Raw genomic sequence first — 13,694 nt, forward strand, 5'->3', positions numbered from 1 at the left:
GTGAACAGCAAATCATAAAATATTTCAGCCTTCTTTATTGGTCAGAGTATCTGTAAACCACACCTCCAATCTCGTTTCATTGGTTGGAGTCCAGGCTTGCTAACTCCTGGCTCCAATTAGCTTTTGTTGAAGTCATCAGCTCAGGGATGCACAGACTGTGAATGTTTGAATGATGTATTGAATATGTAGGAGAGCAATACAATCATTTTTACATTATTACTTAAATCAAATTGTGCTTTTTTAGTATTTGGACTTTGATGAAGGTCACACCATATTATAAGCCAAGTTTAATAATGATAATAATAATTAGGGGATTCTGCCCCCTGTTTATTTGCTCGCCAACCTCTGGGGGAGGGTACTGAGCGACCGCTTTCTCATGGGTAAGCTGCTCGAAGGGCATCCGGGCACTCATCCATTAGAAAAAGTGATTGTATTTAAAGAGCTGGTATACAGAAGAGTATGCAGTGCGCAGGAGGAAGACGGTTTGGTGCTTAAGTATTATAGATAAAACATCAGTTACTGGAGTATTTCACTACAACTATCTATTTTAAATATCAATGAGTAATAAAACATAAAAAGTAAAACATCATAAAAAATAAATAAAAAATTAAATACATTAATGCCTCGTCAAAAACAATATTATGAATTACTTTATCCTCTAACTTGCATTCCATAAACGTTGCTTTTTTCCATTTCTGTTTGCATATTGTTTGGGATATCTTTCTCTTTTTCATTTATTGGATGATTCTTATTGTTCTTCATTTTTATTATATATAGCTCTTTTCTGTTCATTTTCTGTTTTTCGACGTTCATTATCATCTCTTTTTCTGTACCGATCTAAAATTCAACGTTCTTGAGTAACTAATTTGATTTTCTGCTTTGCCATTGTAATTGACCTGCATTGAAGGGTAAGTTAGCAGCATTGAGAGTGTCACAGGGTGGGATGGAGAGAGGATGTACGCAGTAGGATTAACGATTGGGCGAGTGGTGTGGAGGGGCGTGGTCAAGGCGGGATAATGCGGACACAATGGAAAACTTTTTTTAATATAATAGAGAGATGATACGCAGACACAATTGAACCATGAAACACACAATCGCAATCAAAAACCAAACCAATTTAACTTTTATTCATCAAAAATAAACATTGTTTGGTAGCACCCTGATCACATTCATGTAGGCAGATCTGAATATCGTCAATACACCTTTACATTTATTAATCATTTTCTTATACGTATCTTCCATATTTGTTTATTATCTGTTCACATGCCTAAAACTTTTTATCACCGACACCTCTTTATATTGTGTGTGTGTGTGTGTGTGTGTGTGTGTCTGCGGTGGGCTGGCACCCTGCCTGGGGTTTGTTTCCTGCCTTGTGCCCTGTGTTGGTTGGGATTGGCTCCAGCAGACCCCCGTGACCCTGTAGTTAGGATATAGCGGGATGGATAACACTGTGTAACACAATTTTTGTTCCTGGCTTCCAAGAGTTATATTTCAACTGCTTATGTCTAAAGCTTATGGAAAAACAACTACATTCAGCACAAACTTTGATTTTATGACCACAGCCCAGAAAATTTCGTATTTATAGTGACAAAACAAGGGAATTTTTATCTTTTCGTTCATGCGGTCTGATAAAGAACAACACTTGCATGGTAAATAGACAAAGACAGTCAAAACCACTCAAAAAGGTTCAGAAATGAGTAGGTTTTCTAGATTTGCGACTGTACTGCAAATCGCTTTCTCGAAGAAGCCCCCCAAATGTAATCCCCCATCATGTTTTCGTTATACTGTTTTTGGTAACGACGTTCAAAGTCCAGTATATCATGATGAAAGCGCTCGCCTTGCTCCTCTGAGTAAGCTCCCATGTTCTCCTTGAATTTGTCAAAATGAGCATCAAGGATATGGACTTTGAGAGACATTCTGCATCCCATTTTGGCCTAATTCTTTATGAGAGTCCGAACCAACTACACATAGTTTTCAGCCTTGTGATTACCCAGGAAGCCGTGAACCACTGCAACGAAACTGTTCCAAGCCGTTTTCTCCGTCCTGTTCAGCAGCTTGGCGAATTGGTAGGATCCACCATGCAGAAGTAGCAGTTGCTTGAGTGGTCAGTTGCTTGCCGCCAAATTCACGGGATAGCAAACTTCATGGCTCTCTTTTCTCCCCTGTACCAACCTTCAAGAGTTTTCTTGCAATATTCGCATGTGAAATGAGGTGCCCAGGGCTTGTCTTGATCCCCGACTGGCATGCCGAAGTATGCCTTGTAGGCCTGGCACATCTTACGAATACTTTCTCGCTCTTGTCTTTTTAAATTGTCCACAGACATAGCAAAATGCATCTGCTGGGTGCAAGCAACCTCTTGATGCCATCTAAATCAAATCAAAAAATAATAATAATAAACCGAAATGTTGGCTCGAGTCACCTGTGCTTTTATACTTGTATGACTACTATTGGACAGTCTGAGAACGTTCTTGAAAGTAGTAGATAATTCTGGAAATTTCTAGAAACTTCTGGACAATTCTAACAGTTCAAGAATATTCTAGAAGACTACTCAATATTGAATGCGAATCGAGAATTTCCTCGAAAACAAATTTCAAAATATCATTGTCCTGATCACAAAAGCAAAGTTTTTGTGGAACAATAGCTATTTTCTATTTTTTTTTAGGCATAACGGGCTAGGAAAACACACTTTGTACCTAGGAACAAAATAAAAATAAAAATTTGTTACATAGTGTAATGGATGGATGGATGGATCACCTCTTTACAAGTTTGACCAAATAATTTTTTAAAGGATATGCTAATGAATTCTCTTTCTGATAATAATAATAATAATAATAATAATAATAATAATAATAATAATAATAATAATAATAATAATAATTCTTTACATTTATAAAGCACTTTTCTCACTACTCAAAGTGCTTTACTGAGTGAGTGGGGAGCCACTTCACCCACCACCACTAATGTGTAGCATCCACCTGAATGAGGCCATGGCAGCCATTTTAGCACCAGTATAGCTCTCCACACATGAACTATTAGGTGGTGAAGTGGTGAGAGATAATTAGCCAATGAGAGACAGGGGAATGATTAGGGGGCCAGAATGATTAGGCCATGGTGGGCAATTGAGCCTGAACATCGGGATACACCCTACTTTTTACGAAGTACCCCCAGGGATCTTTTATGCGCACACATAGTCAGGACCTCAGTGGATGACACCATTTAAATGACACAGTGTCACTGTCACTACACTGGGCCATTGTGATCCACACACAGACTGGCCTCGCCAACACCAGTTCCAGGAGCAACCTAAGCTTTTTCCCTAAACGGTCTCCCATCCAAGTACTGGCCAGGCAGTAATCATATAATTCACTTAAATGTGATTATTCCCAAAGGGTTCTCTTACATGTGAAAATATAATTAACATAACAGTCAATTAAAATTCATTGTAATGTAAATAAATGACACAGACTTTTTGTTTCAGTGTCATTTGCCTCCTTGTTCTTGCTGGGTCAGTACCTCCACTGGCATCCTTTTCTCATTCATGGACTCCTAGCTCCTCACAATACCCCAATACTTTTTTTTTGAGCCATCATTTTTCCTGTTTCTGAACCCCAGGACCCTTCACCGGGGTGCACTGCAGCGACAGGGTAAGTATTAGGTATTCACAAACTAACTTGCCTGCACCCCGCCATGCTCAGTTTCAATTACACAGCCTCCATTTCCTTTCCCTGACCCATAAACGAGATTGTTTCATCTGATAAAAGGACCTCACACTGGTGCCCCTAATTATGGAGCGCTGAAGTTTGTTGTCACAACCCGGAGCTTTTACAGAATGTCGAGGAGGAGGAGGAGGAGTCTTTGATCTGGGACTTCATTGTTTATCTTGACTTCTTTCCACTCTGATAAGCTCCTTTCTCCATGTTTTTTTTTTTTTTTTCTCTGTTTCAGCATTAGTCACACCAGGGAGGACTCCTGACCCCCCTCCATGCACACAAGAGAATCCAAAAACACCCAAAACAAGCTGAGACGCCAGACAGCATTTGGAAGCTTCAGCAAGAAGAGTCAGGACTTTACTGTTCTTCACCACGAGTGAGCTGTCAGGTAAGGAACGAAAATCTTAATGAAATGGGACTGTAGGACCGCTTGGACGATGTAATGGATGCTTAGCTGTGTTAGTGGAGAAGAGCTCAGATTTGTGGAGGTTATCGATTACTTTTTGGCTGGCTGGTTTTTATACTCGACACAGCAACATCAATTTAGTTTAAAAAGAGGGCTGTGAGAGGGATATGGTGCGCCTTCACTGGTGTGCAGAGATGAAATGGTCAGAATGAAAATGAGCCAAACAGATGGGCTTAACAGAGGCAAAGCATTAAGGGGGGACCCTGTGCCCACCTGAGAGGGTAATGCGGCGCTACTTCAGTCCAATCCTTGGGTGCCGCTGAGGCTGAACGTGTTCATCCTAACAAGCGGCTGCTTTGAATTGAAGCAAGCTGATGTTTCTCCAGTTTCTCTGCTTTGGTATCAATCCAAAAATGTCAAAAGGTGGGTTTGTTACATTTTATTAGAATTTAGAAGGCTTTTGACCTGTCATTATTTACACGTCTTAAACAGCTATTATCATACACTGATAATTTCTGTATTATCTACATCTATTATTTATTTATTATATTACATATTTATTGACTATATTTATGTATCTACTGTAGATATCTAGATTGCATAATACCATACATTGCATCAATGTTCATACTGCTTACTACACATCAATATTCCTGCTACTTCTTTGTCTTGTCTTTGCATAAGGTCTTGTCTTGTCTGTGTTTTAATTTTAAATCTTCATTTTAATTTAATTTTCATTTTTTATTTGCACTTCATGTTGTTACACTATGGACCCTGAGCTTCACAATTTCGTCTATCTGTAAACTTGTATATGGTTGAGATGACAATAAAGTTCGCTTTGACTTTTGACTTTGACTTTATATGTAATACACGGACATAGTTTAGACTTTATCTTCATTTTTAAGATTGTCATCATCATTGTGATTTCCATTATCTGGTGGGTTTCCTCACCAGAGCCAGGAAGGGGGTCCCCATGTGCAGATGCATGATTTAGGTTAGGTTAGGTGCTAAGGTGGATGGACGGGCATCCCAGCCAGGCTAGGTTGATGGTGCCTTTCTTGGCCGGGAGACCATAGTGAAAGGACAAAGAAGAAATTGTCAATCCGAAACAATCTCCCCCCCAGTACAATAGATGGCAGTGCTCCTCTGGCATTGACCCAGTATAGACGAACACAGAAATCCATGGCATTCGTAGTCCGGAGGGACAACCCTATTGGGGGGTCCTTGGGTTTACTCACCAGAGCTAGGAAGGGGGTCCCCAGGTGCAGATGCATGATTTAGGTTAGGTTAGGTGCTAAGGTGGATGGACGGGCATCCCAGCCAGGCTAGGTTGATGGTGCCTTTCTTGGCCGGGAGGCCATAGTGAAAGGACAAAGAAGAAATTGTCAATTCGAAACAATCATCCCCCCAGCACAATAGATGGCAGTGCTCCTCTGGCATTGACCCAATATAGACAAACACAGAAATCCATGACATTCATAGTCCTGAGGGACAACCCTGTTGGGGGGTCCTTGGGTTACCTTAACAGAGCCAGGAAGGTGGTCTCCAGATTCAGATGCCCGACTATACAGTATATCCCGATACCTAATGGCAGTCAAGGTGCCGCTGTCTAGCCTGTAGAGGTCTGTGCGTCCCCCCATGGCTATGCCTTCCCACACCATCACTGACCCACCACCAAACCGGTCCTGCTGAACGATGTTACAGGCAGCAGAACGTTCTCCACGGCTTCTCCAGACCCTTTCACGTCTGTCACATGTGCTCAGGGTGAACCTGCTGTCATCTGTGAAAAGCTCAGTGCACCAGTGGTGGACCTGCCAATTTTGGTGTTCTATGGCACATGCCCATCGAGCTCCACGGTGCCAGGCATGCAGTGAGCACAGGGCCAACTAAAGGACGTCAGGCCCTCAGGCCACCCTCATGAAGTCTATTTCTGATTGTTTGGTCAGAGACATTCACACCAGTGCCCTGCCTGCTGGAGGTCATTTTGTAGGCTCATCCTGTTCATCCTTGCCCAAAGGAGCAGATACTGTTGGGTCCTGCTGATGGGTTAAGGACCTTCTACGAGAGGTCATGTCTAGCTCTCTTAGAGTAACTGCCTGTCTCCTGGAATCTCCTCCATGCCCTTGAGACTGTGCTGTGAGACACCACAAACCTGGCAATGGCATGTATTGATGTGCCATCTGGGAGAAGTTGGACTACCTGTGCCACCTCTGTTTGGTCTAGGAATTGCCGCATGCTACCAGTGGTGACAATGACCGTAGCCAAATGCAAAATGAATTACAAAACAAATGAGGAGGGAAAAATGTCAGTGGCATCCACCTGTTAAACCATTCATTCCTGTTTTGGGGGTCGTCTCATTGTTGCCCCTCTAGTGCACCAAAGTAACTGAAACTGATTAACAAGCTCCTCTGCTATTTAACTGACCAGATCAACAGCCCAGACGTTTCACTGGCTTGATGCTATACTCGGATTCAAAACTGGTCCTTTAATTTTTTTAAGCAGTACAAATAAATAAATAAATATATGTGTGACGTCCATCACATTATCTTAATTTTAAAGACTGTCAATGTCTTATTATGTGTTCTGTTATGGATAAAATTTAAACTTTGTCTTAATCAGCATCATCATCATGTTTGGAGTTATCTTGCTTCTGGTAATTCATTTGTGTGGATATTTGGACTCATTTTTGGGCCGTTTTGACCATTATTTAGGGCCATGCGTGTCATTTTGGGCACCTGTTGCTAGGGCATGCATAGTCGTCATCGGCGTATTCTTGTAGGTCATGACCCTGATTTTGCCAAGATGGCATAAAAGTCCTTCTCTGCCTGAGAGGCAGATAAAACCCCTTTTGAGTCGTTTTTCAGAAAATCTTTTTGCATCAAATCTCGAGCTTTGCAAATCGCTTTTTGACTGTAAGGTAGTCCTTCATTTTGGCTTGTAATGTGTTTGCTTCTTAAAAATGTTCTGCTTTGCACTCATGACATATAATTTCCATTATGGGCATAAATTAGTCTTTGACTTGTTTGTATGGAATTTTACTTGCTTTTAATAAATCCAATAAAATACAAAAATAATTTTAAAAATAAATAAATAAATAAGTCTGTGTTTATGATTGCGCCCCCTGGTGTCCCAGAGTGGTAGTGCTTACCTCAGATGATCTTATATTCTTATATACTCAGCAAAAAGAGAAACGTCCCTTTTTCAGGACTGTGTATTTCAACAATAATGTTTTAAAAATCCAAATAACTTTACAGATCTTCATTGTAAAGGGTTTAAACAATGTTTTCCATGCATCTTCAATTAACATTAATCAATTAATTAACATGCACCTGTGGAATGGTCGTTAAGACCTTAACAGCTTACAGAAAGTAGGCATTTAAGGTCACAGTTCTAAAAACGCGACACTAAAGAGACTTGTCTACCGACTGTGAAAAACACCCAAAGAAAGATGCCCAGGGTCCCTGCTCATCTGCATGAACGTGCATTAGGCATGCTGCAGGGAGGCATGAGGACTGCTGATGTGGCTAGGGCAATAAATTGCCATGTCCGCACTGTGAGACGCCTAAGACAGCACTACAGGGAGACAGGAAGGACAGCTGATCAATCATCCTCGCAGTGGAAGACCACGTGTAACAACACCTGCACAGGATCGGTACATCCGAATATCACACCTGCGTGACAGGTACAGGATGGCCACAACAACTGCCCGAGTCACACCAGGAACACACAATCCCTCCATCAGTGCTCAGACTGTCCGCAATAGGCTGAGAGAGGCTGGACTGAGGGCTTGTAGGCCTGTTGTAAGGCAGGTCCTTACCAGACATCACCAGCAACAACGCCGCCTATGGGCACAAACCCACCTTCGCTGGACCAGACAGGAGTGGCAAAAAGTGCTCTTCATTGATGAGTCACGGTTTTGTCTCACCAGGGGTGATGGACGGATTCATGTTTATCGTCGAAGGAATTGAGCACGTCTGGGACCTGTTGGATCGCAGGGTGAGAGCTAGGACCATTCCCCCCAGAAATGTCCAGGAACTTGCAGGTGCCTTGGTGGAAGAGTGGGGTAACATCTCACAGCAAGAACTGACAAATCTGGTCCAGTCCATGAGGAGGAGATGCACTGCAGTACTTCAAGCAGCTGGTGGCCACACCACATACTGACTGGTACTTTTGATTTTGAGCCTCCCTTCATTCAGGGACACATTGTGAAACATTTTTAGTTTACGTCTTATGGTGTTGACTCTTTTGGTGTTCATACAAATATTTACACGTTAAGTTTACTGAAAGTAAAAACAGTTGAAAGTCAGAGGACGTTTCTTTTTTTGCTGAGTATATATGTACATATATACAAATGTAGTAAAGGATATCTAAGAACGTACGTTGAATTGTTATGGGCACGTGATAAGGAGAGACAATGAATGTGTGGGCAAATGAGTGATGGGAAAGGAAGTACAGAGGAAGAGAAAGCGAGGAAGATCATAGTGGAGGTGGATGGATAAAGTAAAAGAAAAGCTGAAGGAAAAGGGTCTGACTGGAGAGGAAATGCAGGACTGAACTGGATGGAGAAGGTTGATCAAGCAATTTTGACCCCACTAAGAAGTGGAAAAAGATAAAGAGAAAGATAAAGGAGAAGATATGTATACAGAATATATAAATATATGTATAGATATACGAGGTGTGGCAGAAAAGTAATGAGACTGATTTTTTATTTACCAAAGTTTTTATTTTTTTCAAACATCAATGTTATCCCCTTCAAAGTAGTTCCCTTGGGCAGCGACACACCGATGGAGACGTTATTCCCACTGTTGGTAGCGGCGCTGGAAGTCTTCAACCAGTATGGTCTTCAGCATGTCCATTACACTCTTTTGGATGTTTTCTAAAGTCCCAAAATGACGTCCTTTGAGGACATTTTTCAGTTTAGGAAAAAGGAAAAAGTCACACGGACTGAGGTCAGGTGAATAAGGGGGCTGGGGAACCACAGGAATGCGTTTTTTCGATTGTCCTTCTGCTCAATTGTGAGGTTTTTCGGCACCATTTTGGCACAGACCTTTCGCATGTGCAAATGTTCAGTCAAAATTTGATGAACGGTAAATCTGTTCAAATGTAATTGTTCACTCAACATTCTTAATGTTAAACGACGGTCTGATCTCACAAGAGTGTTCACACGTTCGATGTTTTCATTGGTTTTCGAAGTTGAAGGCCTCCCTGAAAAACTTGAGCTCGGATTAAAGAATGTTCCCCATAGGCCTGTTTTAACTTTTCAAATGTCACACTTGCCGATTCTCCAAGCTTAACACAAATTTTTTTTTTTTTTTTTATTTATTAATTTTATTACAATCAATACATAGCAATCAAGTTTTTACAAAAAAAAAGAATTATGCTAAGAACAGATCCCTTGAGAGAGAGAGCAAGCCAAACGGTGTAAAATTTAAAGCTTGTAAAAAATACCTAAATCAACAAATTCTCTGTGCTTTATAAACTCATTTCAAAATATTACTGATTAGATCCTGCCATGTTTTGAAAAAGGTCTGCACAGATCCTCTAACTGAGTATTTGATTTTTTCCAATTTCAAATAATATAACACATCGGTTTCCCACTGACTTAAAAGAGGAGAGTTTGGGTTCTTCCAGTTTATCAGAATAAGTCTGCGTGCCAACAGTGTAGTGAATGCAATCACAGTTTGTTTGACTTTCTCCACTTTAAGACCCTCTGGAAGAACCCCAAACACAGCTGTTAATGGGTTAGGAGGGATTGTGAGTCCAAGGCTGTCTGAGAGGTAATTCAAAATTTTTGTCCAGAATAATGTTAATTTGTTGCAGGCCCAGAACAAGTGACCCAGTGAGGCTGGGGCTTGGTTGCAACGTTCGCAGGTTGGATCTCACCCTGGAAATATTTTGGAGAGTTTTAGTCGAGACAGATGTGCTCGATATAACACAAAATTTAATGGCACAATGTTGCTCCAAATTCCGCTGTTCCATTTTGCGTGACGCACAACCAAAAACACAACTTCGCTAATAGCAGTCACAAAAATCATGTAGTTAACGGAAGGAGTTGAAACTCGCACTGAGCTATGGGAGGGTACTGATACACGTGCTCTATCAAGGACAACAGCGCAGCGTTGCCAGATCGCTTGCAGTGTTGCCAGTCTCATTACTTTTCTGCCACACCTCGAAAAGGAAATCCTCCTCTACAATCTTAGAATTGAAATTCACAAACACTGGCAACTGTGCAGCTTACTGAGGAAGTACTCATTCCTTGTGTATTCCCCATAATAATGTAAAAAAAATGGGGCAGGGTGCAGAAGACTGGAATGTAAATGTCTTATTTTTTTAAATTAAACTATGTTGGCTATTTCCTCCTTACTTACTTTATAAATATATTTGAAATACATCTTTGGCTCTCATTCACTTCTGTGGTGGGCCTTTGTCTCTGTTGAGGAGTATTTCGATGTCTTAAGCTTTTGATGAAAAGTAAAAGAGTAATTCTTCTTTGCAAGGAGGCTCAAGCTCTGTCCCATGTCATGGTGAGTCCAGACACAAATTCTCACTTGGTGTAAAGTCCGAACTCTGATACCCACGCATCTCCAAGACATTCACATTGCTGTTTCGTAAAAGCAGTGTAATTGCGATGCGTGAATCTGTTGGAATGACAAATGCAACACATATGACTCTGTTATAAGCCATTGGGTATGGGATTTGTAAAAGAAGTGTCAATGTTTGTGATGCACCATCTGCTGGAATGATAAATACAATGCATATGTCTCTGTTATATGCAATTTACTATGCGATTCATAAAAGCAGTGTTAATGTTTGTGATGTGCCATATTTTGGAACGACAAATGCAATGCATACGTCTCTGTTACATGGCATTGGCTATATGATTTGTAAAACAAGTGTTAAGGTTTGTGATGCACCTTCTGTTGGAATGACAAATACAATGCATACGTCTCTGTTATATGCAGTTTTCTATGTGATTCATGAAAACAGTTTAATTGCAATGTACCATATGTTGGAATGATAAATACAATGCATATGTCCCTGTTATATGCCATTTGGTTTGGGATTCATAAAAGCAGTGGTAATGCTTGTGATGTGCCATCTGTTGGAACTACAAATGCAATGCTTATGCCTCTGTTACATGTCATTTGGTTTGGGTTCGTAAAAGCAGTGTGTATTGTGCCATCTGTTGGAACGAAAAATGCAATGCATTCATCTCTGTTATATGCCATTTGGTATGGGATTAATAAAAGCAGTGTTATTGTTTGTGATGTGCCATCTGTTAGAATGACAAATGCAATACATTTTAATACTAGGAGTGCTTGTAATGCTCCATCTTTTGGAATCGCAAAGATATAGCAACTGGACAGACACTAATCCTTTTATTAAGGTGCATATATCTGTATTTACATACATTCACACCCACATGCATGTAGGTATATATTTGTACACATGTTATGTGGGCACAAACTGGCAAATATAGTGAAGTTTGAAATATATGCAGTCATATCCGAGTTGTCTTCATGGGTTGGAAATTCTACACCCAAACAAGTCCAACCGGCCAGTGATTCATGACAGAAATGAAAGCCACATGTCTGAGTCTGTGAGTGCGGTGCCATGTAGATCGCTGAATGACAGACAAAGTATTAGGTAACCCCATCTCATGCAAGAAGCCACACGTCCTGCAGAGTCTTCTGCTTTGAAAGTTTGTCAGAAATAGGGGAACCCAAAATTAACATCGCATTGTGCTGTGACACGTCTCTGTTTATCTGGCCATTTGCGGGACGGCTCTTGAAATGCACTCAGCAGGAGAAGAGCTCTGTGAGCAGGATGCTAATTAAACACAACTCCATTAGGGGAATTGCTGCATGCCATTCTTGGTAGTCGAATGTTCTCACATGTCTCTTAATTGCTTTCTTGTAATTTATCACAGTACTGAGTGATCTCGTGGCTCAGCTTGTAACTTTGAGTTTTATGGTTGGTTTGATTAGCCTTTAAATTGTACCCGAGTGAGGATATGTGTAAGTGTCTAGTGTCATGGACTGGCACCGTACCAACATCTGGTCCTGCCTTAAGTTCTGGCACCACTGCTACCCTCAAATGTTTTTTTTAAGATGGACAAATAATGAGGGACTCCAAATTGGCCAGTCTTGTGTTAGTGCCCAGCAATCAACTGGTTACTTGTTCAGGGCTGGCTTTTTTTTGTACCCCATGATGCTGGGGTCAACTCTGCCATCTTCTAGTACTGAATAAACCTTCTTCAGATCACTTCTTTTTCATTCTGCTTATTCCAATGAGGGTTGTGGTGGCATCACACTAAGATGGACAGAGCAGGCCACCTAATGTCTGAAAGTTCTTGCAGCCCTTCCTGAAAATCAAAAAGTGCCTTGAAAATGAGAAAGGTGCTATATAAATAAAATGTACTGGTATTATTATTATTATTAATAATAATAATAATAATAATAACAATATTATTATTATTAGTTGAGAGATTTATTTGCTATACCACAGTATTTCCCAACCTTTGTGGTGTCATGCCCCTGTTTTTCACATGCTACTGTGTTCACGTACCTCCTGGAAATTCCCTTCCATAAATCTAGTGCACTCATCTGAGCGAGGGGAAGAGGGTGGATCTTCCTCAGGGAATCAAGCCTGATCGTCAAAGTGAAGTGTATTGGGTTGGGGTTTCTTGCTCCAGCCTGATCACTAGAACTTCAGATCATTAAATGAATCAAGCGCAAAGGTCAATGCTTTTCCTCCATGGACAGTTGAGCCCGATCATCGGAGTGCGAGTTGTGGAGGTCTTCCAGGATCACCTGCCATCGTGAATTAAGCTCGATCGTTGGAACGGTGGAGGGAGTTTTGTCTGGAGTTGGCCACGATCCACCTGCAATGCTGTGAATCGAGCACAATAGTCGGACCGGTGGGTTCGTTAATCAGGCTTGGATTGCGGCCCACCTGTTGCTTACAATCCACAGGCTGGACAACGTTGCTCTAGCATGTCCTGGTTCTGCTCCAGACCTTATCCCAGCAGAAGTGAGACAAGCGGCTGTGCGGCATGGCTGAAGTTTTTGACTGTAATGGTTGAGTGTTACAAATGCTACCTGTGAAAAGTCTGAACACACCAGAAAAGTTCACGTTTTCAATAGAAATTAATACCTTTTTTATTAGGATACAATTAAACTGATTTAAAAAGACATTGGTAGTGTTGCTAATGGCCATTGCTGCTTGACATGACTCATTTTTAATTTCACATCGGGCTGCAGGACCCCATTTTCAGCAGCCATTCCTTCAGTGTTCTTTCTAATGGTCAACCTTAATGAGTCATTTTATATTCTAACCAGTAACGACGCGCTGCACACATGATAACGTGCAGTGAGTACACTTGACTTGAGCATTCCTAGTTTTCATCCTCTTTCTCTGTACGTTTATCATTCATTTGCTCAGAGGTTGATGCACTTGCTGCTTCCTGAGCAGCTCTTCTTTCCTCCACCCTAGCAGCCCGCTTCTTCTCTTCTTCCGTCGGCATCTTTTTGCGTTAAAACTGATTAAGTCAGTCGTTTGTGTTGCAATTACTTAGT

General features: G+C 41.1%; 1 protein-coding gene across 2 annotated transcripts in view; it reads left to right on the forward strand.

The window, feature by feature from the left end:
- Window positions 1-4,030: 4,030 nt before the first annotated feature.
- frem1a (Fras1 related extracellular matrix 1a) overlaps window positions 4,031-13,694 on the forward strand; it is a 265,444-nt gene continuing 255,780 nt past the window's right edge. For both annotated transcript variants that reach the window (XM_039758260.1, XM_039758263.1), the window contains exon 1: window positions 4,031-4,098. The gene's annotated coding sequence lies outside the window, so the exon portion shown is untranslated. The remainder of the gene's footprint in view (window positions 4,099-13,694) is intronic.

The sequence above is a fragment of the Polypterus senegalus genome, chromosome 7 (genome assembly GCF_016835505.1).
Source record: "Polypterus senegalus isolate Bchr_013 chromosome 7, ASM1683550v1, whole genome shotgun sequence".
NCBI classification, from domain to species: Eukaryota; Metazoa; Chordata; class Cladistia; order Polypteriformes; family Polypteridae; genus Polypterus; species Polypterus senegalus.